Source organism: Cuculus canorus, chromosome 1 (genome assembly GCF_017976375.1).
Source record: "Cuculus canorus isolate bCucCan1 chromosome 1, bCucCan1.pri, whole genome shotgun sequence".
In the NCBI taxonomy this organism is placed as follows: domain Eukaryota; kingdom Metazoa; phylum Chordata; class Aves; order Cuculiformes; family Cuculidae; genus Cuculus; species Cuculus canorus.
The window spans coordinates 205,617,984-205,645,411 of NC_071401.1; the positions used below are offsets into that span (position 1 = coordinate 205,617,984).

A 27,428-nucleotide genomic window follows, 5' to 3' on the forward strand; every position below is an offset into this window, starting at 1 on the left:
TAGGCTGAACTGGCTTCCCCTGGGACCTGGAAACTACCATCTGAATGGGGTCTGGAGATAATGAACCCTCGCCAATGAGTAAATAAATAGTGTCCTGCCCATATGCCCAGCTGCACCCAGGACTCTGGTGACAGCTCGCTGACAAGGGCAACAATGTTGTTTGATCCTTTGCCTGCAAGGTATGGTACCGCCTGGCTTTAAACAGTGGGGAGTCAATGCTACGAGCGCCAGCCAGCATTAAAAGAGATCTCTTTTATTCCCCTCAATACAAAATAGATGCCCACATGGCAGCCTGCACTCCCGCTTCTGCCAGCACCAAGGAGGATGAAAAGACAGGAGACTGGGAAGATACAGGAAGTGAAATGGATAAAAACTTGTTCATCAGCTGATGCTGAGATTTTGGGTGCTTTGCTGGCTGAATCACTTGAGCTCCTGAATGCAGAGGTAAGATCAGCTCCGAGTAAATCCCTACTGGCAAAGAGCCTGGACGACACCAAATGTTACTGGCCTGAATCGCCACTCATTTATTTCCCTGCTGGTTCTTTCACTGCCTCTTCCCACTGCCATCTCCCTGCCAATGCAGCCAAATCGAAGCACGCCAGGCTACGGCCAGCAGTAGCGCAGGTGCATCCTACCCAGATGTTATCTATGATGGCTGGTCAAGGGGTTAATGTAAGTTCAGTTAAGCTTGTCACCCAGATAAATTAACACACGGGCATATAGACACACACAGACGCCTATCAATTCATTTAGAATGTCACACCAGCCTTCTCAAAGGGAAGGATGAAACCCCCTCCCAGCCCATGCCCAGCAATTGGTGTCTGCCTCTGCCATCCATGCTTTGGGATCGCAGTGGAATGGATGGCCATGGGATGAAAATTAAACCATCATCCCTCTGTGGCTTTCAATTTATAGCAGGTTATATGCTGTTGGGCTGGAGCATGAACAGAGTGAGGCCAGCAGTCTCTGCAAAAGACACAACCTTCACTTAGCTGGAGCAGGTCGAAGCAATGGGTCAGTCAACCTGGGGGGACATCCAGGGCACCGACCCTGTGGAGTTTCTTCACAACTACGCTAGCCACCAGTCCAGCCAGAGCTTTTCTGTTGCTGTCCCTCTTCACTGTAGCTAAATAACGTTTCACACCAACAACACCACCTTCAAATGTGAATATGCCTGAAGCCGTCTCAAGAGCTGGCTACTCAAAAGAAAGCAATAATGATAGGGTCTAAATCTTGGAAGCTCAGATCACAGACACCAGCAGATTGGTGGCAGTTTGGATGATGGATTTTGGTGCAGGACATCATGTCTGCAGTAGCTAGACTAATAGTCTTGTTCATGGTTGAAAGCTCCTCAAAACTGAAGGATAGGAGATTTTGGGGCTCTGGCTTGACTCCATCACAAGTAATGTTAAAAAACAATACAATCTTTTATGTCAAATTCAATCTTTTTCCAATAGGAGATTCTGAAGAACTCTACGGCATAAATTTTTACTTTTCTACACTATTCTGTACTCCACATTTGTCTCTTTCTCAGATTCGACCATCCCTTTAACAAGAAATGATCCTAACATCGAAAAACGAAATCACTCTTTTATCTTGGGGGAGAAAACAGAGTTGTTGGTGGCTTGCTTTCACCACACTCAGTTTTAGACACTTACTGCAGGGCTGATTTGGGAATAAAGTCATCTTAGACTTTCCATCTAATCAACAGAAAAAAAAAAGACAGGCACCTTCCCAGAGCAATTCAGATATGAATTACCTTCTGGGGCTTGTAACCACAGAGTAATTGGTACATTGACATAACTGGTTATTTTAAAAGCATTTCTAGCAGCTAGGCAAAGGTGAATAATTTCACCTTCATGGGATCCAGCTGCACAGTCTCTTGTTCCTTCTAAAATGAGAAACTGTTTGTGGGCAGCTGTTCAATGCTGCTGTTGAGCGGGTCATATTGTAAGTGGATTTAGAGAGGTCATCTACACAGCCTTCCCCAGTACTCTAGTATCGCTAATTAAAGAGCAGCAGGGCCATGCTAGCCACCTTTGAAGGTGCTGCTGCAACATTTTACCTATAGTATTAACAACAGCATCACATTTAAAACAAAAATCCACTGAAATGCCCACTCAGCAGTCTCAAGGCAAGTAGTGCAATGAGAGCATGTCAAGACAGGGAGGATAGAGCTATTCTTCTCACCATTCAAAGATCTAGTCTCTCCAAAATTAACCCTATAAGTTCAGAGCTAAAAATCACCTACAAATAATTATTTTTTTCCCCTCCTCTTGGAAATTATTTAACGACATTGATAGTGTTTGGGCTTTGTCTGCTGTTGTGCCCATCTCATGTTTGGCGTCACCTATTGTATCTTATTAACAAGAATTTATTTTCACTTATTTTAAGGATGCACCAGAGATGATTCATACAAAGCAAATTTCACCCACATGTCTACAAAAAGCTTCCTTTATAGAAATTAGATCCTCAGAGTTGCCTTTATGCAGATGCTAATGGATGTTTAGCATGTGAGAATCCGTATCTTCTGACTTTTGAACATAAGCTTTTGGTGAGCTTTTCATATAAGGGATATCAACTGGAAGTAATTCAGAGAAGTTATTCAGCAATTGCTTGGAATAACAAAAGAGCTTTAAACAGATTTACTGCCAGTTGACAGTCTGCGAGCCACATTACCCACTTCTCCAGGGGAACTCCTGACGTGTGGGAGCTCCTGAGCTGGGCTAGCCTACACCTCCAAGATAGATTCAGAGAGGTAGAATAACTGTACTTACAGCAGAGAACACTAACCCAGCCGAACCATCAAACCAAACTATCACCTCTGGAACAAAGAGTCTGGTTCATTTATTAATGCATATGTAGGAACTTGTATCTCCATAGGCTACAGTTGTTGGAAGGAGGAATTCACACAGTGAAGATGGTCTCAAAATCCAGCCAGGGAAGCCAGCAACACTCATGGAGGGACAAACATGCTTGCAAGGTAATTTATTCCTTTCCCATCACCTGTCATTGGGACATACACATATTATCCTTCAGGCTTGCTCCCCACATCAGTCAGCGCTCCAGCTGCATCAGTGCAAGATTTAGATAGTTTTACACCCTGAGAGGGGTATCTTATTCCAGTGTCTGATTCCCTGGCAGCTTTGAAGTGGCGCACTGTACTGGCTACAGTAGTTTTGAGCAGGTGCAGCTTTACTATTGCTTTACAAGGATGCACTTTTTGCCTCTTTGCTCTGTGACTTGGTGCTTCAAATCTGAAGTGTTTGCGGGCTTCCTGCCAGGGTGTTGCTTTCAGACTGGATCCTGGTTTAATGTCCCTTGCTTTCCTGCCTCCTGCCAGCAAGTGCCATTTTCTCTTCTGAAAGCCTCTACTGCAGCAGGTGAAAGAGGGTACAGACTCAGCAAACTATGCATGAGAAAAGGCAGGGGGGAAAAAAAAGTAACAGGGTCCACTTCCAGTCTCAGCAACGACTTTTTGTGTTAGTTAAGAGATCAGAGAAAATAAACCCAACAGAGTGGTTTGATTATCACAGGGGTAGAGGTTAAGGATGGAGAAAGATAAGAGCTAGGAGACCCCCTCCATCACCTCCTGCAGGGCATCTCCTCACCATCCCCTCATCTGGTCTGGAAAAACCCTCCTGGTTTAGAACAGAAGAAAAAGATTTTGTAATGATGGTTTGGTGAAGCAAAGGACCTATATCAAGAGAAGGAAAGAAGGAAGAAAAGGAAAAAAAAACAGCATCAAAGAGAGGAGGGAAGAATAAAAGAGCTCCTTTGCTGATCCACAGCTGAGCTGGGCAAAGCTTATACAAGATAAATAACGCTGACATTACAAAGCTATGGTTAATTCATTTTTCTACTTGTCACTGCTTCGGATAATTGGCCTACAACAAATGTGGGGGAAGGAGGTTGGCTTTTTTGTCTTTTTTTTTCCCTCCCTGAGAGGTACAACTAGGATTAGACGGTGTGGTACACCACTGATAAAAATAAAGAGAATGATCCAAAACCCTCAAACTTTAATCCGGAGGGGTTGCCGGTGAATAGCACAAATGTTGAAGGATGAAGCGAGACCTGGTTGTCTCTATGGTAACTAAACTATCACTAGAACGAGGACTGACCTGGAGCCTTCAAGCAAGTTTGGCTTTGTTCAAGGCACTGCGTGGGTTGCACTATTGCCTGTCCACTCTCCTGATTTCAAGGGAGATTTTCCCAGTATTTTGAAGTTTATTCAGAAATCTCCAACTGCTGGATTCAAGTGATTGACTTGGAATGCTAATATTAGCTTATTTGTGTAAAAGGAAGTTCCGAGTCCTTGGGTGGGTGAGGAAAAGTCTGAAAATATTACCTCACATACCTCAAAATGAGGAGACCCAGTCTTGAAACAGCCACCCATTTTACGTATGCTACCAAGCATAGAAAACACTGGCTTAGAGCTTTCAGAATACAAGATGAAACTAACGTGAGGCTGGAAATCAAGCACAAAAACAGAGAAACCATAAATCTAAAACCAGTTACTGTTTAGAATCGTTTTTAAATCTGCTAATTTTTGATGCCTGATCCATGATTTCAGAATTTGAGGGGTTTCACAACAGTTGACCCCAGACAGCCACTGTCTTTCAATGCTGTTTATTCCATGGAATGTTTAAGGAGGGAGCCATCACTTTGTATATCTTCCTTCCTATCAATGAGAAAATTCTTTCTAAGTCACCAAGAAAGGAAAAAAAAAACAACTTCTTTTCTCTCTGGTCATGACAAAATCTTATTTTCTTTTAAAGAAATAATCTTCTACCAGTGAGATGACAATACTAGCAAATGTTATTTGATAAGTACCTAATTTCCCTAATTTTATAGATGCCATGGGTCAGTTAAATACAAAGTCTATGGGGAAACTGGTTTTCATTAGACAGAGCATTACACTTAAAATCTTGTTGAGGTTAAAGGGGCGCACCACACATATGAATTTAGGAACTTGTTAGTCGCCTAATTAAATCCAAATCCCAATTTGATCCAAAGCCCCCTCAAATGCATGAGTATTTCTACATTTATATTGCAATTAAATAGTGACAGCCCCAAATGGCAAAACCACACAAAAGCAGGTGGTCCTGGCAGTGTTTCCAGGCTGTTTAAGGTGATCAGATCACTACCAAGTGTCAGCCTTAGCCTCAACTCTGCCTTATCAGCAAGTGTCTGTTACAAAATGCCCCAGGAGGAGATGATGAAGAAGTGCGTGGTTTTAAAGGCAATTTCCAGAGGCCAATGAGTAGAAAAGATTTTTTTTTTTCCCATTTCAAAATCCCCTAAGGGAAATACTGGCTGTAAATAAGAGTGGTGGTATGCAAGGATGCTGTATATACACAGGTATTTTGGGGCGAAGGTATGTGCCGCACACCAGGGCCCGAAGTGCAACCATACATGGTGGATTCAACTCAAACACCCATTTCTGGAAGACATTGCTATCCACAGGCAGCAAGTAAGATGTTTCCTCAGGTGATTAGTCTCCCCCAACTGGAAGACAATGGCCTTTTGGTGGCATAGATCAGTGCATTGACTTCAATGTGGGTTTTTTCTGATTCATATCAGATTGGGCTATGCTATACCAGGTAATGGTCTGTTTAATAGCATGATATATCACAGAATCATAGAATTGTTGAGGTTGGAAAAGACTTCCAAGATCATCCAGTCCAATCATCAACACAACACTACTGTGCCTACTAAACCATGTCCCAGACTGCCCCATCTACACATTTTATTAACCCCTCCAGGGATGGTGACTCCACCACTGCCCTTGGCATCCTCTTTCAGTGTTTTGCCACTCTTTCAGTAAAAAATTTTTCCTGAGATCCAATCTAAACCCCTCCTGGCACAACTTGAGGCTATTACCTCTTGTCCTATCAAATGGGAGAAGAGACCAACACCCACCTCACTACTCCTTTAAGGTAGTTATAGAGAGCAATGAGATCTCCCCACAATCTCCTCGTCTCCAGACTAAACAATCCAAGTTCTCTCATAAGACATGTTCTGTAAACCCTTCTCTGGACACACTTCAGCAGCTCAATATTTTTCTTGTACTGCGGGGTCCAAAAACACATCATTCAAGGTGCAGCCTTAGCAGTGCTAAACACAGGAGCGCAGGGAAAGCACATACAGGCACATTCATATGTACGCGAGTCGTGGTGCTACACAAAGCTTTAGCAACATGAGGATAAGAGTGCACTTTCCTAATGTGTGAGGCCCTCAGTGCCCTGCTTTGGAAATAAAAATATTATTTCCCCTTTGCTTCTCCCATACCTTTATCTTGCCTCTATAATCCAGAGCCATTTAAGAAACTTTAGAAACCTTTCAGGAAGTTTGTAAAGCAATTTATTGGGACTAGTATTCTTGTCCTCTGTGAAACCAGATGACTGAGTCACCCCGGACTTAAATGTGCCGAGCACAGAAGGATCCATAAAAACCTTGAAAAGAACCCTGAACAACTTCACTATGCATAAAAAATCACAATTTTATATCTAGCATTTAGGTATTCCCGGGACTAGAAATAAATATGACATGTGCTAATTCAGACACAATCCTTCGGAATAGAGAATTTCCACTTCCTCATCTCCTCATGTCCCCCGATCTAAAGACATTTTTAGGCACCAGAAAATCTGGAAACCTGCCTGTCCTGAGCTATGGGAAGTATTAGCATGAGAATTGAAACTGCAAACTTGGGGGCAGAGAGAGGAAGTATTACCTTTGGCAGATTAATTTCATTTTCATGCATTTGTCCGCTGAGTATACACAGGAGTTTGGGGTTTCAGAATGAATTTAGGGGGATGGATGAGTAAGAAAGAGTCAGCTAGGCATTCAATGGGCACGAACAGCAGTGCAATTAAATACCGTGTACTACTTGAGACCTAGCTTGGCAATGCCATCAACGGGGAAGGGCATTTAGCTTTGGGGTGAAGAAGATGCCAACTGTGTGCCTTTCACCAGCTCACAATCACTTTGCACTAGCCCAGCCTCTACTTTCCTTGCTGCCTACCAGCTCTCCCTCCCCCCCAAGCCCAAATGCCCAATCTCAGGCATCCATCCCCCACCCCTTCGCCTTCTGCCCCCATCCCCGAAGGATGGATGAGCTTGCCAGAGCAATCTGGCCCTCGCTGGAGAAACTGCTCAAAGCCGGGAGCCAGAGCAAGCATGGCAATCGATTGGACACGGGACATTACGGATCTGCGAGTGCGGCCAGGGCGAGAAAGTGGCAGCTTTGTGAAGCTGAGCACACGTGAGGATTACGGCATTAACAAAGCTCCCTTAACCGATCACTGCCTCTAGGTAGACGGGGGACTGGGCTGGGCTGGGGAGCAAGGGGGATAAAGAAGTGGCAGCATGAAGTCGCCTTCCTCCCCTTTACAAAAGAGCAGCAGGAATAAGAAGTCCTGGAGACACAAACTGCCACCTGGGACTGTATAGCCATGGTGTTGTTCATCAGGGCTCTGGGCCAAATTTCCTGCCAGAGTAAATCCGTGTGATGCCAGGAGAGTAACCCAGTGATGAATCAAACCCAGTGGGTAGGGTTTATTGCCTTCAGTTTAGGCAAGAGAATGGAGCTGTGCCAGCTGGGGTGTCATACTGCATGACTTAAAAGGACTTAGGCACCCAAATCTATTAGGTACTCAAAAAAAATGTGCTCTCTCTGATTTTAATGTCAAATAAGTCTTTTTTTTTTTTTCCTAAAAGCACTCGTGAGGACCTCTGTTTACTATTGTTCTTAATAAAAAAATAATAGTAACAACTTGCAAGCACAAAGAGCCTTTCAGATTTCTGCTGAGGCTTTTATCTCAATGCATTTTAGTAAGTGCTATATCAAAATCACTCCACCCACCACCAAAATTCAGTCATCTCTGGACTGCAGAGCACCAGCTGTTTAACAGTGTGCAATAAAGCTAAGCAGCAGTTCAGGACAGCGAGTGAAGGAGAGCAGTGTATGTGACTGAAGCTGACAGCTTCCCTTCAAATCAGGACGCTGCCTCTTAGGAAGTGAGTTGAGCAAATAGTTCAGCAGCAAGAAGGACGCCCAAGAATTTAGTATATTAGAAACATGTTCCTGCAACTACAGGCTGAGCCCATGCTCTTCTCTTGGGCTTTGAGGGGATGCTCCTACTTGATTGGTCCTGAAGATCCCAGCCGCTGCCCACCATGAGCCTTGCTCTTGGGCACGGGCAGTAGAACATCCTTCCCACATGGCCATGCGCTCTACGCACAGCTCATGTCTAGGAAAAAATCAGATCCCCACCCGAACAAGCCCTTTCAAAGCATCCTCAGGTTGACCATCGCCTAAGCTTTATATCCTGACAAGACTATGTAAGGAAAGGAAGCCTCACCAAGCCTGTCAGAGTTCCAGGAGTGTCTGGACAACATAGTCATATGGTTTAGTTTCGATAGTCCTGCAAGGAGCAGGGAGTTGGACTCTTTACAGTCCCTTCCAAGTCGAGATATCTTGTGATTCTGTGAGGTGTTAATGCTGGAGGAGAGGGAGGCTGTGGTTTAATAAGTCTAAAGGACTTAGGAATTTATATAGTTATCCCGAAAGAGGAGTCAGAGAGAAGAATTTTGGGGATAATAATGCAGTTATCTGAAAGACATATTTGGAAACATCCTAAATTTATGGAAAAACATGAAGTTCTTCCAAGCAATGAGAGAGGGCACCATGGACTGCTCACTGAAATCTCAGTGATGGAATAAAGGGAAGGCACAGTGAAGTTCAACAGTGGAAACCCTGAGAGAGAATGGGGCCAGAGGAAGCACAAAGCTAAAGCCATGGATAGAGAGGTGACGGCCATGGGGCAGAAATCTGAGAGCAACTCAAGGCTGCAGCTTTCAGGAACCATGAAGAGAATGGTGGTGTAATTGAGACACAGAGAACGAGAGCAGGAAAATCAAGTTTTTGGTGTGTGGATAAGTATGAAAAATATCTCTGAAACTAAAAGAATCTTCAAAAAGGTGGCTTGTATCTGTGACCACAAGAGAAGGTCATATCTTCATTGGAACTGAGTAACAGTGAAAGTAATGCTGTTGCCCACATTAACTAAGGAAGCTCAGGCACAGAAAACCTGAAAGAGAGAGCAGACACTTTGCAAGCTGGTGTTCATTGCTTTGCATTACAGATCCCAACTTGGATGTCTTTAGAGAGACTTCCCACTGCCAACAAATGAAGCAAATGGAAAGGAGGCAACCTGCTGAGGTAAGCCGTCTCCTGTCCATACTTTGGAGAAAACCATTCCATTCCTAAAAAGGGAGCAAGCATGTGGAGCCCCGTTAAAAAATAAAAAAGGGCCAATTCCCTCATATTAAGCCTGTTATTAGGCTCAGAATCAAATTAAACCACAGGGTTTTTCACTAGCAAAGTGCTATTTTAAGGCTTATTAGACTATATTAGGATTGGCATAAATTTCCACTGACATAATATAGGCCTTTAATTGGATTTAAGGGCGAGGAGGCTGCATTAAACTAAAATCAGTCCTTGCAGGGGGAAATTGGGTATTCTTCTCACAACTCCTCTGCTTTCCCTTGGCGTGAATCCCAAGCAGCCAAGCAGGCTGGGTAACCCGTTCAAATCCAGATGAAATTGCTTATAGCCTCCTATGTCAACCTGATAAGCAAGCTGGCTGCCAAAACATAACACACTCACCGCCACTTGCTAGCCAAAGCCTCGCTGCCATGGTCAGAGCTGTTGTTCACTCACAGCTTGGGCAAAAATGACATTTTCCTGGACACAAGCTGCCTGCTAGACTTCATACAAAGTGTTTGCCCATGAAAAGTTACAATAACAAAATCTCAAAGCCAAGACCTTGACTTAACCTCCAAAGAGCTGAGAGTACCAAAGCAATAATGAAAACATAACCCCACTGCTCCTCCTGTGCTGGAAATGTGAGTCAGGAGGCACTCCTATGACCTGGGTTTTTTCACGCGTCGCCTGATTAGACACGGGAGACTCACAGGAGCTTGGAGGTCAGGGGCTCTCTCAGCTCTCTTTGTGGCACAGCCATGTGCTGTCCCTCATTTCCCTGAGAAAATGAGACCCTCTCTGAGACAGGAACAGACAGGCCTTGCATTCATGTCTTGAGATGCTGTGAAACATGATGGAGTTTATGCTCGTCTCTTCCCAAGTCACTCTCCACTGAACAATCAGAGCCATTACTGGAATTGGTAAATTTGCTGCTTGTATGTGTGTTTCTCCGATACTTCTCATGCCACGTGAGATACTGAAGCTGGAGAAGAGAAAATAAAACCTACTTAAATATTGAACGGGATGCACTGCACCTCAGATTTAATAAAGGCAGAGATTGAGTAATCATTCACCCTACATTATATGAGATGTCCCTTATCTGTCACCTAATCGACCACGACTGATTTCCAGTAATAAGGGCCTACCAGAAGGTATCTAAGATCTTCTAACTCTCCACAGGCACAAAGAAACCTTCCACCATGCAAAAGACGGCATTGTGCCTGGTACGTGATATTATGTGCTTCTACACACCCTCTATTATCAATATTGAGACAACTTTGTCATACAAATACAACTCTTTTCTTATAACACCAAGCACTTTACATCTGGCTGCGTCAGGGATGGGGGTCTCATAACCTAACTCCTGCAAACAGAAGATGGTTTAAGTCTACGTTAAACCAAGCTTATAGTCTTACTGGGGCAGATAGGAGAGCTGGGGACCGGCTTTTCAGCAAGGCCTGTTGTGCCAGGACAAGGAGAAATGGTTTTAAAGTAAGGGATGGTAGATTTAAAATGGCTATAAGGAAGAAATTTCTTATAATGAGGGTGGTAAGACACTGGCCCAGGTTCCCTGAGGAATAGTGGAGGCCCCATTCCTGAAAACATTCAAGGTCAGGTTTAATGGGTCTCTGAGCAACCTGATCTGGTTGAAGCTGTCTCTGCTCCTGCAGGGCAGTTGGATTAGATGACCTGCAAAGGTCCCTTCCAACCCAAAGCATTCTATGATTCTAAGATGCTTCAAGGTCTATTCTTCTTCCAAGGTCATAAAGCTCCTAGATAAGCTTCAGAGTCTTTTATTTCCAAGTCCACAGCTTCTTAAGTTTTGGGGGATGCTAACTAAACCTCTGAACTTGCCCAGTCATGTAGTCACCAGACACTTATGGTCATCATTAGAAGAATGTTAGGAAAAGAAAGAAGTTTGGTGCTACTCTTCAAAGAAATTCCAAAGGATGCTCCCAGGTAGAGATTAACATTTTCAAAAAGCAGATCTTAGCAAGAGTTTTGGTACAGCAATTTCCATATGTGAGTACATGTGTCCGTGCGCGGTGTGTGTGTGGTGAGATTTGATGTCACAGCTCTGCAGCTGCATCCCATTAGCCCAAACATTTAGCTGTTGATATTTTTCATCCGATTAAACAAACTTTATTCCTTTCCTGATAGTTTGGGGATTACTTCAAGATGTATCTAGGAAACTCAGACAGGCCAAATGAGGTTGATGAATTCAGCATGGCAACATACTCTGGTAATGCAACAAGGCTTCCAAGCAGCTGCAAAGCTTTTGCTGTTGCTCTGCTGCCATATGCCTTGCAAGTGACCTCGATGGGGCATGGTATATCCACATAGTCCTGGCTCTCTGACACTCACTCATCCTCAGTGAAGAGTTGCCACTCAGTGATGACTCTGTGGCCACTGAAAGCCACAGGATAGTGGCTAGAACAGGAGAAATAACTTTAACTTTACTGAGATCTTAATCTTCATGCAAGGCTTTAACCATATCCATTAGAAAAGCTCAGATGATTTCATTGTGGGGCCTCCGAGGGAACATAGCCAAGGGAAGGAAAAACAACACTGGGAACCCCAAATTGATGCTGAGTATCAGGACTCTGCTGGCTGAGAGTCTCAGTTGTGAACTGAAACCTAAAGGTCTCTCTGGACTTGTTAGAGGGAGTCCAGAGGCGGATCACAAAAGTGATCAAAGGTCTGGAACAACCCCCCTTTTGAAGAGAGTCTGAGAGAGTTGGGTTTATCAAGCTTGAAGAAAAGAAGACTCCGAGGAGACCTTATTGCTGCCTTTCAATACTTACAGGGGGCTTATAAGAAAGACGGGGAAAAACTTTTTAGCAGGGCTTGTAGCAATAGGAGAGGGGTAATGGTTTTCAACTAATAAAGGGGAAGTTTAAACTCGATGTGGGGAAGAAATCTTTTATGATGAGTGGTGAACCACTGGCACAGGTGGCCCAAAGAGATCATAGATGCCTCACCACTGGAAACATTCAAGGTCAGATAGACGGGAATGTGAGCAACCTGATCTAGTTGAAAATGTCCCTGCTCCTTGCAGGGGGGTCAGACTAGATGACCTTCACAGTCCCTCCAATCCAAACCATTACATGATTCTATGATTTACCTTGCCGGCAATCAACACAGCCATCTTTGTAATTTAGATATCACAGAAACTGTGAACTTGCTTTGGGGAGTTATTTCTCAGTGGCTGTAGGAATCAGAGAAAAGCCTGTTTGGGAGGTTTAGGAGGTTTTGGTGACAAGTGCAGCTCTGCAGATGAGCCACAAATGGGCCACAGAGTGGACCAGGGAGGCTTTAAAGTCATTTCTGCAACAAGAACACTCTGACAGGGGTCCTTTCAGAAACACTTTGCAATGAAAGGGGATGCTCTGCCTCCAGCCTCAGGCCCAGATGGCCCCACATCCATCCAACCCAGTGAGAACCAGGTAATCAAAATAGGAAAAGCAAGCACATACTTGAAGCAAGCAGAAGCTTGCTCCTTGGGGTATTCCTATTTTAAATGCTCCATGTGATTCTGCACTTTCTGGCTCCAGATGGGACCCAAATACCAACGCATCAGGGAAAATGCAGTCCTCATGATATTTCTCAAGTAGCCGAAGTCAGGGAAATTCTAGACAGAAGATGGATTTTCCAGCTGTAGAGAAATTAGGTCAAATATTTGAACTTCTGGATGCTCAGCTGCACTACACTTCCTCCAGTGCTCTGCTGCTGCGTACGGTGGGTTATTGCCAGCTGTGCCAAGACTGGTCCAGTCCTGCCAGAAAACCAAACGAAGAGGAGGGACATGGTTTTAAAGTCCTGCTGCATTAACAGACAGCTTTAGAGATGACTTACAAATGCATTTCTCTCCTCCTCTGCCCTTGTATACGATCTTAAGGCTTTGCTGAAGACTACTTTGCACCAGCTGATTTCTGTCTTAGCAAGTAAATATAGGCTGAATATCAAGACTGTGGGCAGTGTCTGTTAGTCTGTGGGCTGGTCTCTCTGGGGATATAGGAGAGGTCCTGATGCTTGAGGCATTTAGAGTTAGACTGGCCAAAGCTCCTGGGAGTCTCTGTGGGGAGACAATCTCGCCTCCTGCCCCTGGAGAACGGAACAGACCTAATAAGCCTTCTCTGTGTCTGATTTCTCTGATCCTCTGATTAAAGTATGTTCATATCATTTGCATTTGAATTTGCTTTTATCCACCCCCTGATGCCAAAACATGTAGGCAGGCAATTCAGGACATGATGTGGTTTTGTAACTGTAAACTAGGTTTATATCAGCTTAATTAGTAATATTAATAAATGTCACCTAAGCTTAATGATACCAATTATAACACAGTAAATATTTCTTATTGGATTACAAGTAGCAACATTGAAAGATGAACTTTCATGCTCGGTCAAACTTTCTAAACATATTATTTAAAAAGAGAGATAAGGCAGTTTGCTTTTCACATGTGGATAGCTCTTTTAATCTCAAAAAAGGGATAATTATTGTATGTAAATATTTGCAGATGGGAAACATTGTCCCATTTGACATATCAGCACCTCTCTTTTCCCCGCTTTTGCTTCTACACATTGAGATGGGAGAGTGGGTTGCCCAGTTGCACAAAGTGAAAAAACACCTTTTTGATGCCTGAGACAGGTGATTATGAGCTGCTGTAATGCACAGAGGTAGAGAAAGGGTCAGAGACCTGCAAGAGAGGAAGGTCAAGATTACAGTGATCTGCTTATGATGGTCTGTATGCTTCGAGGAACTGTAGACGTAGAGGAGACAGAGTTAGGAAAGACTCTTCGTGTCATCTGGGATGGCATTTCCAACATAACATTTCCACTTTGGCCCCAAGGCATGTTTTGGAGGTGGCAGATGGAAACACTTAAGAGAACCGAGAACTGTTTAAAATCCTATCACTAACGCAGCCCCATCTCTCCCCCTACCAAGAAGGATTATCCTTGGCAGCCTCTTGCCTCTCAGTACTACACATGTTCTGCTCAATTTTCTGAGCCTGGTAAATTTGCCACACTTCTCATTCCCATGCCTAGTTGACCAAGACATTCAGGATTGCCTTCGTTTGAGTAATGGCAATCATCAAAATTAAAATTTCTAGGATAAGAGTTCAGTTTAACATTTTAATATCTTTATCAATGATCTGCATTAGGAGATCAAGCAACAAGTCATAGGACAAGAGGATGTGGCCTCAAGTTGCACCAGGGGAGGTTTAAAGTATATTTCAGGAAAAATTTCTTCATGGAAAGGGTTGTCAAGCGTTGGAACAGGCTGTCCAGGGAAGTGATAGAGTCACCGTCCCCAGAGTTATTTAAAAGACATGTAGAGGTGGTGTTTAGGGACATGGTATAGTGGTGGACTTGGCAGTGCTAGGTTTACTATTGTATGGTCTTAATGGTCTTAATGTTCTTTTCCAGCTTAAATGATTCTATGATTCTATGATAAGATCCTTATTCTACAGAACAATATAATAGAAGCAGGTTTCCTGCTGCCTAGTTATGCTTCCTCAAACCTCTCTCCCCAAACTTGGATTTAATACAACTGCCTATAAAAGCAAAAGTCAACTTCAGTTTCCAGCATGGAGGTACTCTTCAAACTAGTTCCAGATGCAGTCCAGAATGTCATCTTCCTCCTGCCACTTTGATCCTTTTCTCATCACTTCTCTTCCCCAGGAGCTTTCATACCCACTTTTCTTGACCTAATCAACACTTCGCATGGTACTCAGTTAAGCAACAAGAGAAGACCTCACTTTCACTTATCTTTCGGAAACTAGCAGCATTTATAGTAGTTCAATAAAACTGTCCCCCAGTAGGAGTGAAGAGGGAAGGGGAGTCCTGCGTGTTTCCAATATAGTTATTAAAGCACTGGGGAACCAACAGCTTATGGGCCTAGCTGGAAACCATGTCTTCAGGTCACCGTTTAAGACGAGGTATTGTACATTACCCTCAGGAAGTGCCATTGATCACAGAGAAAGCTGAGATTACTGCTGTGCAAAAGATGACAGTTTTTAGAGGTCTTAAATACAGGGACGGGAATCCCAGCCTTAATACCACCACTACGGAAGCCAGCAGGACCTGCAGAGAAACCAAGGGATGGGCAGACCTCCCAGGTCTGACTTCTCATGGTAATGCCTCCCTCTGATTACTGGATTTTTGATCTTGTCTGCACAAAGGTGTGCAATGAGAGAAGACCAAGAGGAGCAAAAGGGTCTGTGAAGGAGCAGGAAGGGGTAAGGGAGGAGAGGGAGGGAATATGTCTCTATCCACAGTCTCACCACATAATTTACAAAAGGGGCAAGTCATCATAAATAACCCAAAGCTCCTGGGAACAGTGACCTAATCAAGATGTATAATTGCATGCCTTATCTAAATGAAAGCATCATTTCAGAAATGATAATGTGCATCACCGTGGATTCAATTGCTATAGAGTTCAGCATTGAAGGGTAATTATAATGTTTAACAAATATATTCCCTTTGGGGGCCTGCAGTTATAGATACCATGTCCCTGTTTCCCCTTACGATGCATATTTACTACCAAATTATGAGGTTTTCCTCTCCGTTATGCAACTTCTCTTCATCCTATCAGGGCTGACTTTTAGGAAGGCAAGAGGCAGAGGAAGTTACCTAAGAGATGAACCAAGGAGAAAAATAGTTCCTAAGAGAGAAGAAGCAATCAATCCACCTCACTGCTTGTTTGGCATCAACCTGCACAGTAAACACCGCAGAGATCTGACAAACTTGGGTTAAACACTGTGACCAAACTCTTACCACCCCACGAGGAAGGATGTTCTCCCTTCTAACAGATCCTACTACCTGGATATTTGATATGATTCTTCAAAATCCTTTTTGTTAATATTCTCCCCTTCCTTCTCTTCGCATCCGTCTGGATAATGCCTGTCCCTTACAGGAGAAAACAGGCATCAGACAGCTCCAAGTTGTTACCACGCGTAATCGATGTGCTACACTCAGCATGAGGAAAGGTCTAACACAAACAGGTATGTATCCTATATTTATGCAGAAGGGAGGCATAAAATAAGCAGAAGTCCAAAACAGCTTCAGAAAGGCAGATACTAAATGGACTAGTAGCTTTTAGCCCGGAGAAGAGACAACTGATGGGAAGTCTATAAAATCACAGACCTGAGAAGGGGGAGAGTAAATGCCTATTCCCTTCCCAGCATGCAGCAGTGAGCAATCAGGCAGTGGAATTATCAGGCAACAGGTTGAAGACAAAAGAAATTAAGTACTTTTTCATGCAGTGTATAATTAAATTAAGGAATTGGTCAGGTAAAGATGTCAGGCAGGCCAAAAATATGAATGAAGTTAAAAGAAACCTAAAAATTGGATGACTTGAAGGAGGATGAGTCCATTAAGGGCTGTTAAACACTATTCAGGATATAACCTTCACCTCAGGAAGTCGCTATGCCACTATCTGCTGGAAGTTCAAAGAATTTTCAGGAGAAGGATTACTCAGCAAATGCTGTTTTCCATGTGCATCTCCCAGTTCCGGCCAGCACACCGCTCCAGGGGCTACAGTATGTGGTGTAGTTCATGCACATCAGCTGCTCAACACCAGTGTGGTTTGGCCTCTTCAGAACAAGGCTCAGTTGCTAAGAAATGGCTTTGAGCTGTGCCAGAAGAGGTTCAGATTGGACATTATGAAAAACTTCTTCACTGAAAGGGTTCATCGGGCACTGGAAGAAGCTGCCCAGGGAAGTGGTTGAGTCCCTGTCCCTGGAGGTGTTTAATAGACGGGTAGATGAAGTGCTTAGGGATATGGTTTAGTAGTGCACAAGTACAGTTGGACTCGATGATCTCAGAGGTCTTTCCCAACCTAGGGATTCTATGAAAGGTGCAGAGGGATTGCACAAGGCACTCAGGGACAGCACACTGAGATTTCTGCCCAAGTTTGCTTAAGTTCTCACTCGGAGGCATAAGCAAGACTGGTTGCTCCAAGAAGATGTCTTAAAAAACAACTTGAAAACAGACTGCCCCATTGAACCCTCCTTCTGTGCCATTCCACTAGTGTCCTCCTTATGCCACACTGGGAGTGGGATTGTCATGGCACAGATGAGATCAAGCAAACACTACTGCAAGGAGTGATGAGCCTGTGGAAAAGAAATATATTTTTATTCATCTATTTTTTTTATTTTTCTTATTTTTTTGCCACGTGTGATGGATGAATTCAGCAAGAAAGTCAATCTAGTTTCGAGACAGATCTGTCAGTGGCAAAATAGCTGATTCTGCTTTGGGTTATTAGCTGGAAAAACAAAATTGAGCCTGCAATGTATTTTGAGAATCTTTTTTAAACCCACATTAATAAAAAAGGAGAGACAGGAAAACAGAGAGAAAGAGAGTGAGGAGGGAAGTTGGTTAGATGAATAATTTTTGTGTCGTCTCCAACACCCTGATTAAAGCTGTGGTGCCTAAATCAAAGATACCAACAGCAACCTTAGAAGAAGACTGAAAACAATTTTGTGTGCTGCCATTTTTCCCTCTGCCTGTGTTTCATTATATATAAAGTTTTATTTTGTCCTCTTTTGATCTTTGAAAGTAAAGAAGTGAGAGGGAGATAGGAAAAAAAAAAAAAGCCACAAAAAAATGACACCGATCTTGTTTGCTCCCTTCTCCTTGCCTGCATCGATAACTCAATTGGATCAGAAGTGAAGCGCCAGCAGAAATGAACCGAGCGCCGCCGCCAAATGAAAACCAAATGCTGGATTGCAAAAGCAATATTTCCAATAACTTGAAATTACTGGGCTGACTTTTGTCCCTTCCCCCAGCACATCGCAGCCAGGCTGTTGTGGCAACTAGTGCAAACTTTATCTGCTCACAGAGGGTACAGGGATACTCTGCCTCTAAGCATCCCTGAAGCTGCCTTTACTGGCAAGAGAACAGCATCTGCTGTCAGAGACCAAAGCAATTTATGTGGAATATAAAGCTTCAATCACAGGCTGCCTGGTGCGTATGGAAGAAATATGGGTGCATAAGTCCACTTGCATTCCCAGCTCTGCTACCACATGTGTTGAACAAGTCAGAGGGCCTTTTTCCACATACTTCTCTGCCCACAAAGTAGGAACCACTCTCCTTTATCAAACCTCCAGAAACCAATGTGCGTGCTGCGTAATGGTGGGAATTTTGAAAGTGTTCAGACCTAACCCTGAAAAAAACACAAACAGGGGAAGACTTGTTCTTTCCAAAGCTCTCTCTTTGCTCCCTGTATTGCCCAGCAATGAGTAGTATGGTAGGTCCTCATGAGAGATTGGCTTCTCAAAGCCTAACGTTCAACCAGTAACACGTTAACTCATTGCAATTCATCCCTCCTTTTTATAGGGTTCTCTGCTGTAGTTTCAAGGCTGTGCTGAGACAAGAGTCACTGATAAGACACACAGGAGGACAAGAGCGATCCTTCACTCCAACCCCATCCCTCTGTGGCTCCTGTCATGTCTCCTCTCTCCTGCTTCCACTGCTCCCATCCCAAGATATGCAGTAGCTACCTTGTGTCTCCCAGCCACCCAGTAATCCTAATTCTAGACATACATGATCCACAAGTGCATCCATCTCTTGCCTAAGCTTTGAACGACAAATTGAATGCTAAAATCCTAAGGAAAGGACCTTACAAACCCAAGTACCTCTCTATCTAGGGGACTGTGTGAATATGCACTGCGGGCTAATCCCTTGCTAAGCCTAGGTTTCCTATTCCAAGGAGATGAACAACCTTAAAGGCAAAGCTAAACACCACGGTAGGAGAAAAAGAGTCTATATTTCCCCAGATATGCACATTTTCCATCAAAAAACACTGCAACTGCAGGCCACAGCATGAACAAAGAGTGGCCCAGTGCAGAAGACTATTTACAACCCATCATACCACATGTCCTTGGATATTTACTTCTGTTAGTGATCCAGCACATGGAGCATCCTGTCCAAAGTGTAACCCTTAGCTCTCACAGCAGTGAGCTAAACGTCATTGGGTTCACGTAATGCCTGGGCAATACGTCTGCGTGTGGGTTGTGAATTGTTTGTATGTGCGTATGTGGATGGAGGGACATCAGTGGGAGGAATTCATTAGCATTTTGGTTGTTACATATTTATGCTCCGAAATGAGCACGTGGAACAAAGAGAAGACACATCAGAAAGCCCTGCTTTGCAATAAGTCCTCTGACATTTGCAACTGTTCAGTATGCTGGTGGCCAAAACCAGGCAAACTCCTATTCCTCCAAACGTATCAGGCCAAAAAATGAAAAAATCTTCTCCTGCCTTTCCGTGAACCTTTCTGCAGCTCATCATCCATACACTGCTGCCACCTCAGATTTTTTTCCCCACAAGAAAACACACCAGAACACAGCATCCATCTTTAACATCAAGAGTTCATCACCATCCATTTGTGTTTTCTTAGGGTCAGAAGGACCATAGAATAACAGCCTAGGAAAGTGATACAGCACCAGGGTAAGGGAAGCATGCTCAGAATAGCAGATTCCCTAAAAGCAACACATTCTCCCCACCTTTTCACCTCTGGTCTGTTAAGAGGTTTGTTACAAAGGGAAAGGAAATGACCTTACAACCAAATAAGGATTTACGGACCATACAAGGGAGCACTGATGTCTCAACAGAAGCTCTAGGATAGGAAGAAGCAACTATCTCATTAGTTTCAGTTGTGTGTTTGTTTTTCTGACCACTGCTGCTCCTTTCAACTCTCATCTTCCCCTCAGGCAAAAATCAGTTGCACAGGCTGTATTATGCTTTCCACTAAGCCTCTTCTTTGATTACAATTCCCAGCAAACCACCAGGGTGCAAGAAACATAATTAAATACCTTGCTTACTCTGTAAACAGCCGATCCCCAGAGAAGGCAACCCATGACTCCCCAGATGGGCTGCTCAGAAAAAGTCTCCCTGACTTCAAGGTGAGACTAGCAGAGCCCTAACCGTTGCGTTTCTGTCCCTGAGACATTGTGTCATAGGCCGTGTAAAATGCCGGTACTGGAGTAACACAGACAAGGATATAAAAGAAACAGTTTAAGCGATAAGTGATTTGGACTGATAAAAAGTAATAACTATGCAAACTGTATAGCCAATGCATGTTCCCTGCCCTGAATGCATTGCTTTGAACATAAAGCTCATCAAAGGCATTTAGTTTTCATATCATTTCTTCAGAATGCCAAATCTAATATCTAATCTGTCCATGGCAAGGCCCTGGGAATGGTCTAAGCATAGATGTAGACCAGTAATGCTATGAAATTCTTTATCGCTAGAAGCAATGGAGAATGATATTTATTAGCAAATCCTCTTGCAGCCTTCACCTGTCTTGAATACGATCTGGGAATGCCAGGGGTTTCCCTCTCTCTGTCTCCAGAGAGCTCCTTGCTAACGCAGGGCTCTCAGGAGTATAATTAATGCAACAGACTTGAGGCAGAGTGACGCATGGATCAGAGCGCCTATGGAAAGTGCTGGAGGGATGTTCTCTGAGGAAGGGTGAAGAGGGTCTCCAAAGACTGGGGTGATCAAGTACATGGTTTTCAGTGAATTTTGGTGACTTTTGTAATTATACAAGTGAAGGAGATAAAAGTAGGGAAAGAAAAAATAAAAGAATGAAAAACCCTCAGGCTTCAGGAAGGAAGTTCACCAGGGAAGTTTGTATTATGCTCTTGGGAAGATGAATTACAGAGGTTTTTCACTTCGATCTGCAACTTTCAACAAGGTCAATGCCAGGCTGGGTTTGTCCCCATTTCTGGTACGTACCACCACACTGATCTAATGAAAATCTGCTGGAGTCCAATGAGGACAACTTTTTGAGGAGAGCCAAGGCTGTCAGAGGCCCACTGATCTCCCAGCAGCTGCAAGACATGTTGTCTCAAGATGTGCACAGGTGGTTTGGCCAGTGTAGAATAGGATGCTCAGCTTCAAAAATGAATATCTGACTGTATCGAGATAGAGAAGAGTAGAAATGTAAAGATCTCACCACAAAGAAAATGACCCCTTCAGCTTCAACAAATTGCATGATGAGGCTTCCTCAGCCTACCAGCAACGTACCTGTTGTTCTTGCAGAGCAAACCAGCCAAGGGTTACAGCCAGCCTGGTTCACCCTGAAGCCCAAGTGTCCACTGGCTCCCTCAAAACTTGCAAAAGCCTTACAGAGCAACATCTTTGATGATTAAAAAACATGAAAGCAGAAGGAATTCATGCATAACACACAAGACCACCCATTCTTTTTGACATACAAACCCACTTTGCTCTCCCACATGGTATCTTCTTCCCACTTGGGAGGTGAATCACATGACCCACCAGGCACCTGGGACATTGATGGGAATATTTTATGCCATTACACTAAGTTAAAAAGTCTGTGAGGCCTTAATTAAACACTAAAACATTTTGGATTATTTTGTTATTAATTATGTTGCCTTTTTAGCCATTGCATTAAATAGCTAGACACCTATATGGAATTGGGGGAAAGGAACATCACAGTAGCATAAAGGAAACCAGGGAAATGTGAAACTTTCATGCGAGATAAGAACCTCATAACACTGTTATTATATCCTTCTGCAGTCAGGCGGTCTCCTGGTTTTAATAAAATCTCATTTTCCTTAAATTTTCCCATGTGGCCGATGTATTATGTGTGGAGTTTAATGTAGCAGGATATGATCTAAACTTAGACTCAGGTGGTCTGAGCCCTTTGGAACAGATGGAGTGGATTGTCGAGCCCCCTGGATGGGGGGATATAAACAGCAATAGAAAATGCTTCCTTTTTCCCCCCGCCTTTTCCAAGATCTGAAAAGACCTCACTATATTCAATTAATGATCCAACCAGCCAACCCAAATCAGAGAGACATGCATGCAGTCGTGAAGGGGCAAGGGGAAGAATATAATAAACACTTTTCTTTGTTGAAAGTAGTAAATAGATTAAAATAAAAAGATATTTCAAGATTTTGCACATGATTTATTTGTGTGTTTTGGTTAGAGTTTTAAATTATTTTTCATTTTGCAAGGGTATCTGTTTTTGTAAATCACTCCAGCTCTATTCCCTGCAGAACTCCTTAAGGTTTTCATTAGGATAGGGATATCACGTTCATTAGGATCACTGGTCCTGATGAATTCATTTTTGTTGTCACATGTGATTCCATAAGTGGACTTCACTTATAGTTCCGAGGGTGATCCTCTGTCACACAACATCAATCACCAGATCTTTAAGAAAGAAATATTCCTGAAATGAGATGCGTTGCAGTATTGAGAAATATTCTTTGCAACACTCGAGAGTATTGAGGTTTTTTGGGTTTTGGTTTACTTGGGTTTTTAATTAAAGAGGTACACCATTAAATTATATGTTCTTAGAGCAGCTTATCAAGAGGCATTTCCAAAGCTGATGCAACACCAAAGAAAGTTCTTTGTTCTGGCTGTAAAGCTCAGTTCAGCCAACTTCTTATTTCATTTGCAGCATTTCCTGCCCTGTGCTATCTCTCCATGCATTTCCAGAAGGCATAGTCAGGTTGTTGCTACAGAAGGGAGAACATAGGGGGCAGTTAAACAAGACATAATGGATCTGTGGTGCCCTGCTGAGCATCAATTTAGCAATTTTTGTCCGCAGCTGCAGGCTTCCAAATATAGGTTCTCACAGTTAGAGATGACCAGGATTAACTGGCAGGACTTTCTGGATCAGTATTGACCGGTCATCCCAGTCAATGTCAAAACAGTCCACTGCTTACAGACCACGACAGATGGAAAAGAAGCCCACCCAAAGCCCACACGGTGTGTTGGGGGAAGTTACTGTGCAACCATTTGGATCGGGTGAATGAATATCAGCTCAAAGCAAAAACCCAAGTAGGTTGGTTTAGGCTGCAAAGGAAGGTGAGAAATCCTGAGCACCCAGCTGTGCCCCATCTACTCTGACCACATAGAATGACCTGAGCTGGAAGGGACCCAGAAGGCTCATTTAATCCACAAATCATTTGGCAAACCCGAGAGAACTTCAACCTCCACTATAAAGACAGCAAGACCCTGTCCTGCTTATGAAGGTGGGTAAGTTGAAGCAGAGAAGGGTTAAGATTCAGGATCTTTGGCAGAGGACTCGGTCTGGCTTTCCTGCTTTTAGTGTTATTATGCAATAAGGTATGGAAGCTTGTGGAGGGAGGAGGTGTCCACAGGAATTACTAATTGTGTTTTGTCCAGTTTTTCCTTCAGCATCAAGGCCGACTTGAAAGCTCCCTACCTCCAGTTGCTTGCTCCTGAGTCGCCTTCTTGTCCTGGAGAAAACCATCACCTCCATCAGTGGGCCACTCCGTGCAACTTCAAGAATGGAAATTCAGATGGTGCGGAAAACAACAGCTTTAAACACTCTTCCTCAGTAATTTCCAAAAGCAGAACCACAGCCTTAATAAGCAACTACAGCTGCCATATATCTCTTAGGGTTTTTAAGATACCAAGTGCTAAGAGGGAATGACTATCTCCTGTTGCAGATATGGTCAGTTGTGTCAAGAGTGAAAGCCCAATGCACTCATCCTGCTCCTTGCAGAACTCCAATAATTATTGTCAAACAGAAACTCTCTGGTTTGTGCTGGTTTACATCCATGTTGTGCTTCTATGAAAAGTCCTACTCAGCAACAGACAGGACCTTTGAGGACATATGATGGATATTTTATATCAGAGTTGGGAATTGCACCTTGATCTCCTAGACTGTAGCCCAAAGCATTAACCAATGCCTCTTAAATTAAAACAGTGGAAACTCTGCCTCCTGAGGGACTTGTCTTCTGTAAAAACTTCCTCCCTTTAAATTCACACTGTTATATTCTGGAAGAACTTTCATGTGTCAACAACTAAGCAAAACAACTAAAGATAACTCCTTTCTATTTCCCTGATTAAAAAAAAAAAAGAAACAACTTATCAGAAAATAACAACCTTAAAATACCTTTTTCCATTTTCTACCTCAATAGGCACAATGGGGTATCCCAAGCCCACAGCATCACCCATCAACCTGCTGAAACAGCTCATTCAGACTTTGCCCTGGTTTCAAAATACATCTGGAAGGAAGAAAGCCTTTTTGAATGAGTACCTTTAAAGCCGTGTCAAGTGAACACAGGCTTTGTAACCAAAGGGGCGTTGAGCAAGATGCAATTCATCAAGATTCAGAATTGCACTGGTTAGATCTGAGGTTCGGGAGGCAGCCGCCTTCAGATACAATGCTCTAAGGGTTTCGATCAATCTCAGATAAAACTGAACCCCAAGAGGGAAAATTAGTAAAAAATGGTCAACTGATCTCCTAGTCTAGCAACAGCATAGGAGCTAATCTCCTTTAATCTAATTCAATGGACTTTACTTAACATCCCCTGCCCTTTCATTCTTCATACGGGAATAGCAAAGGATGAAATCAACTCCTTTCCGCTCGGTGATTCTGCAGCAGATCATGCAGACCTTACATTATCCACCTCCTCTCCCACCCACAAAGCAAAGTGCTACCCTGAGACACTCTTCTTCCACTGCCATCTAGGATTTCTCCCCAAAGCCGAGCGCTGCCCACCTGGTAAATAGGAATCTCAACTCTCATACCCCTGCTACTGCACCCCACGCTTTGAAGCTTTCAGGAGCTAATTATATCACTTCATTTGAGCAGGAAGAGTGGAATACAGCCTACAGCAGTGTTTGCTTACGGAGTAACTCATCCTGCCTGCATGCTTGCTCTTCATCAAACATGAATGTCAACAAAACCTCACTTTCCTCTTTCATGAATTTTGAAAGAGCTCTTTCTGGTTTCTTTTTTTTTTTCTTTTTTTTTTTTTTCTTTCTTCATTTCTTCCTCATTCTCCCCTGCAATTCTCAGAGGGGGAAGACAGAGTTTTATTACTGAGGTCAGTACATAAGGCCTGTAAGTTTGATGGTCCACAGCCTCCCTGGTTGCCATTTGACCCCATATAAAATTATTATAAAATCATTCCATATGAAAACAATCATACAGCAAACACCCATGAGAGAATGTGGGCAGAATCTGCATACAGACCTAAAGTGTAGCAAAGAAAAGGAGATTTGCCAACTCCTGGGAAGAGGAAAAGGGCACATCTCACTCCCAGAAACTAGGAATATTTAGCTCATGCTAACCCCATGGATGGGGACATCACCTGGTCAAGGCACTCCCTGAATCACACGCTAATGAACCATCAGACTTTGAGCAACCTGATCCAGTGGAAAAGACCCATGGCAGAGGGGTCGGAACTGGGTGATCTTTAAGGTCCGTTCCGAACAGAACCATTCTACAACTCTATGATTCTATAAATGCCAAGGAAGTTGCAAACAATCAGGCTGTGAAAGTTCTTTATCTGAATCGACCCAGTCTGGCATGCTGGAATTGAGTTACTTTCTGTACTTTGTTCTGCAGGGGCGGTAGACGAGGCTGGCCCATTTCAGCTAATTGCAGGATCTTATTCTGATAGATCTGAGCTGTACTATTGTGAGAGTTTTCCAGCTCTGCAAAGAAACATATTAAGTCCAAATAAGAAAAAAAGAAAAAGGCAAGAAAGACTTCAGAGACCTGATAAAATCATGACTTTTCTTTAAATCGTGCGAAAATTAGTGGGTTTTTACCTTCAAGCTATCTGACAATACCGAGATAATATTTTCATTGCACACAAAGCCCTCATTAGGAGGACTTTAGGCTTAAGAACTAGGCTTTTGCCTATTATTGCTTCTTTATGTCTCTTAACTAAAAATGGCTTCTTTATTCTCCATTTATAACCCTCTTCCATGATAAATATCAGTGGAGTGGCTCCCCCTACACACACACTTCTCCCATTACCCCTAAGTTTCTATTTCCCTTTCTCTGTTTATTGATTACAGCAACAGCCAATCTATTTTTTTTTCTTTTTGCTTTTTTTAATCTATTTTTTTAATGGATTTATATCACTGAGCCTTACAGCCACATAGAAGAGGCATTTTGAAAGTGGCTTGATCTCCACATGCTGAGTGGGCCAACAAGGATTTAATTCGAAGGCTCCTAGAATCAATACTAGCCTTTGACTTGTCCTTATTTTATCCTTGTTGATGGTTGATGTGTGTTGTCAAAACTCCTGGAAGGTGCCTGCTGTGATTTGCTATACTGGCTATGGAGACTTTAATGAGTAGAGTCTCTCTTATAGTTGAGATCACCTTCAAAATCCATTATCTACTCTCACTAGAGATATCTTGAAAATCTTCCATATGGAGACATAGCCAAACATCTCCCGTTGCACTGTTTTCTCTCTAAGCACTGGACTCACCCTTCCTTAAATTGGCCACTTTTCAGCTCACAGCCCTCATGATGTGTCTTTCCAACATAGGTAAACACCTACGCACAGGATTCATGGGCACCCAGCCTTCTGTATCCCTCAGGTTCCCAAGAATAACTTGTTGGCCACAGATGCCATAATGTTTCCCATTTGTTTAGTAGTTTTCAGAGGAATATTTCGAAGAGCATCCCAAGCAGACAAGGAGCCATTATGCTCATTTCTCTACCCAGGAGAGAATCAAAGGGAAAGATTTGCCCCAGGAAAATATCCATGTGTGAGTCATACAAGCCACAAAATCCCATTCCCAGCTCTGGGTCAAGGAGCCACATCACGCTCCATATGAGCTCATGTGACTTACAGGCTCCCTTTAAACAGCTCACTAAACCCATCCTCAGTTCTTCCTTTATTTGGACTGAACAGCTTTATCTCTGATAAAAGCTAAAGATAAGCCTGGATCTTTATCACCCTATTTTTGGCCCATAGGTCTGAGCACACTGTGAGACCACGATCTTTCTGGCAGTCCTTGCCGTGTTTCAGCTGAGCCAGAAAAACTATCAACAAGCCCTGTTCACAAGCTGGACTGCTTTGTTGAATGGGTGAATTTTATGTAATTTACCTTCTGCTTAATCGTTCTCATGCACACGTTAATTGTTCTCCTACATGAGCAGGATACTAATCGGAGCTCAGATAACCTCTCCATCCTACTTTACATGCTGGTTCACGCTTTCCCTTATTTTAACTGGAGCAGTTTTTAATTCCAGTTAGGAAATTGATTATTCACACTTTTATTTGCCTTCTTTAAGAAGAAAGCACAAGGAGCGCGAGAGGAATTATTAATGCCTAGGTTAAGACCAGAAATGGAAATCTTGCATGTCAATGTGTGCGCGTGTACGTGTTGTGCGCACGGATGGACAG

General features: G+C 43.2%; 1 protein-coding gene across 1 annotated transcript in view; it reads right to left on the reverse strand.

Moving 5' to 3' along the window:
* Window positions 1–27,428, reverse strand: part of PLXNA4 (plexin A4) — a 478,478-nt gene that overhangs the window by 288,060 nt on the left and 162,990 nt on the right. The gene's annotated exons all lie outside the window — the stretch shown is intronic.